Consider the following 3,511-nt stretch of genomic DNA (forward strand, 5'->3'; position numbering starts at 1 on the left):
GAACGCACCATAAGCCTCTACCTCAAGAGGTAGAGTAGCCAAATGTCTGGCTCACTGCTGCCAACTAGTGGTCAGAGGCTGAACTACAACGTAAAAATGAACGGCTGGCAGGAAGTTGACATTTTAAACCTTAAAAAAATCGATACAGGGCTTTAGAATATCGATACAGTATCGGGAAATGAAATATCGCAATATTTCAGTGTAACGATATTTTCTTACACCCCTATTTGGTTAAGTACTTTCAACAGTTCATGTCAGAAAGCGTATAAAAGGACTTCCTGATTTTTGAGAACAATTTTGTGACTTTTACTTAAGTACTTTTCTCATCAGTGAAATTTATTTTTACCAAAGTCATTTTCTGTTCAGGTATTTTTACTTTTAGTTATTTCCAGGTACTTCATAGACGTCTGCTCAGAGTTACAGACAAAAAAAAGACTAAACCCTGACACTCTTGATCCCAGGAGGATTAGCTCACAGCCATCAGGCCTGTCAGTTTGCTCTCAGCTGGTCGTTTACTTTGATACATTTTGTGTGAACAGTTTACTCTGGTTACAAAACGCGTGTCTGTGGTTGTGCCAGTTCTAACCAGTTCCTGCTGCACACGGTTGGTGTTTCCTGTGTGTTTCACAGCTAATCTCTTTTACACTGAGCTCAGTGTGCTGTCCTTTACCTCCAAGCCAATCTGAGCTCCCCACCCACCTCTCCCAAAGAGGAGTTCAACATTTATCTCTTTCTTAAAATAATTAAAGAATAAAGTGAAGAGTTACAAAACTTTGTTTGAAACAAGAGAAATAAAAAGAACTGAGTTATCCAGAGTTATTCATCTCAGATGGACTTATTTCTGTCATTTTTATTCATGTTACAAACAATAAAATTAGATTTTCACAACCTCTGAGCAGACAAGGTTAAAAAGGGATCTTGAGAAACTAAATTTTTTTATTGAAACCAACAGAAGTGGCAGACGTTGCGTCAGAACTTACATAAACTTGAAGATGACAGAGATCAAATGAGTCAGTGCAATGATCCACCAAGGAATGGAGTGAAAAACCCAGAAAATAAAGAAGAGCTAAAATGAACATCGTCACAAACACCTGGTGAGAGAGCAAACTGGAACAGGTGAGAGTGGGCGTGACCAGCTGACTGGGAAAACACACAGGGAGCAGAAACCTCTCACTCTAAAGTTAAAGCTCTGTAGAAACGTGGGACAGGTCACGTGATGAGTCGATGCGCATAGTAGGACAATTAACTTTAGAGTTCTGAATGACAGTGTGTTCTTTGTGACAACAAGACATTTTTTTCATGAAAAATGTGCCAAAATGCAGAGAATTGTGTGTAGTGCGTTGTAAAAAGTGTATTTTAGAACTGAAATGTGAGTGTAAAGCAGGAATTGTTTGTAGTTTAGCAGAACTGGTTCAAGGGTTTGGATATGTTAGTTCATGCTCATGACCTTTAGTAAATTACATGTTGTGGTCATTTTGTCTCAAGTACCAAATGTGTGTAAAAGCCTTGCAGTAAACATCGAAGGAAGAATTACAAAAGAGTTGTGTCAACAGAGGCAATGACAATAAAAAGGGAGACAAAATGGAAGCAGCAGAGCTGAAGATTTGGGAGATTGAAAGATAAAGCAGATCTGGAGTGAGATCATCAGACAAACTTTACAGATAAACAACTGAGAGATAATGTTCAAATGGACAGATTGAGATGGTTTGAATATGTTGGTTTATGATAATTTAATGATGTTAAAGGAGTGGTGTTATGCAAAATTAAAGTTTATGAGCTGTATCTTGTCATTCTCTCATCAAAAACATACACAGAGTGCAGAGGTGATTGCTCTGAGACTGCAAGGGAAGCTCATCTTCCCCTAAAATGTAAAAAAAAAATCAAATATAAACTGTTGTGTGTACATGTCATTGACTAAATATGAGCTACAACGCGCTTAACTTTTGTTCAGAATCAGCTTCTTATCACTGGTAACGACGCAGCTTTCCTCTCACTCGTTCCCTCAGTGTCACAGTGCTTTAAACAGTCGGACGCTGAGCGTCCACAGAGTTTAATAGTGAAGCAGGAGTGCAGCGAAACGAGACGAGTCATTGGATAAATGCTGGGCTTTGTCCCGCCTATCGGACGCTCAGCGTCTCTGGGGGTCTATGGGGCAGGGGGCGGGCCTTGGCCGGCCCGGACGCTCAGCTCCTGTATGATTGGATGATCTGTCGGAGGCTGAATCCCTTTTTGATTGACAGTGAAATGAGCCAATCAGCAATCCTTTCATGTAAAAACATCTGTGGGAGCAGTTCTTAGTATAGTTTCTGTTCGGAGTTGAACAGGAGACTTTATTAATCCTTTCAGCAGCATTTTCTTTGTTAAAAATGACTGGCAACAAATCAAGCTTCTGTTTCTGGTGGTTGTTTTGTAGCTGCTTGTGTTTGGAGACTGATTTCTGTCACACTTTCTGACTTCTATCACAGATTTTGTCCAGCGGCTGCTGAGCCCCTTCACCGTCACAAAGCACTCAAAGGCGGACACACTTCACACTAGCCTTGTGCCAGTAACAAGCTGCACATATGGCAGACAGTTTGAATGTTTTTGTCGAAGCCATGTTATATCTTCCTTACGAAGAAAAACTTAGAGTTAAAGTGTAACTTACCCCCCTGCGAAAGGATAACTCTGCCCCCAACGCAAATTTGAAAAATGCACAAAGTGGAGACTCTGAGGGGAGGTGAGGGGAAGGGGGTGGTGAGAGCGGAGGTGTGGCCAGGACGAGAGAACGTGACAGGCAGCTAGCATTAGCATAATTGATGCCACATGGAAAGTGACCACAGTATCTCAGATAGTTACATCTCTAAATGTCTGAGGTGGAGGATTTTCACCCCACACCAGCACCGGACAGAGGAGGAGGAGCGCTCCGACAGCCTGACAGAAAAAAATAAAAGCACACAGCTGCTCACATGATCGCTACTTTAAATCAGGAATAAAAGTAGTTTACCTGTATAAAGAGCCCTAAAAATCCATAAATGTTGCAGAAAATCCTTACAACTCGCACCCGCGGGGGGTGGGGGGGGAGTGGGCAGTTGCGGACATGAAAGCGCCTGCTGCGGAGCAGGAGGAAAGGAGAGAGGAAAAAGTAACTTATTTCTAGCGGCAGAACAGGTTGGAAGATGGCTGTTTGATGTTATTTATTGTTTTTTGAATCATCAACCAGAGCCGGCTTTTGGCATAGGCGAATTAGGCGGTCGCGTAGCGCGCCATCTGCTGGAGGAGGTGCCAAACTGCAGCAGAAAAAAAGTAATTATTTGTATACCCCTTTCAGTTAGCTTTATTTTAAAAAGCAATAATGAAGTATTACAGGAAAAATAAACTACTCTACCCATAAAATACTCCCCCATGCAGCAATCACCCCCACTCTCTCTCATTTGATTGAAGTTGCACTGACTCATCCCGCTCCGACACTCTGATGGGGGAGGAGCTATGCATCTCAGGTAGAGGTAGACAGGTTTTATCCTGAATATATTCC

The 3,511-nt window shown here is 41.9% G+C and overlaps 1 long non-coding RNA gene across 1 annotated transcript in view; it reads right to left on the minus strand.

Annotated features, from left to right (window-relative positions):
- The window catches only part of LOC106526664 (uncharacterized), a 6,283-nt gene extending 5,142 nt beyond the window's left edge, over positions 1 to 1,141 (minus strand). The window contains exon 1 of the long non-coding RNA XR_001311284.1: positions 981 to 1,141. This is a non-coding gene — a long non-coding RNA (uncharacterized LOC106526664). The remainder of the gene's footprint in view (positions 1 to 980) is intronic.
- Positions 1,142 to 3,511: the final 2,370 nt, after the last annotated feature.

This window comes from Austrofundulus limnaeus, unplaced genomic scaffold, assembly GCF_001266775.1.
Source record: "Austrofundulus limnaeus strain Quisiro unplaced genomic scaffold, Austrofundulus_limnaeus-1.0 Scaffold287, whole genome shotgun sequence".
In the NCBI taxonomy this organism is placed as follows: Eukaryota; Metazoa; Chordata; class Actinopteri; order Cyprinodontiformes; family Rivulidae; genus Austrofundulus; species Austrofundulus limnaeus.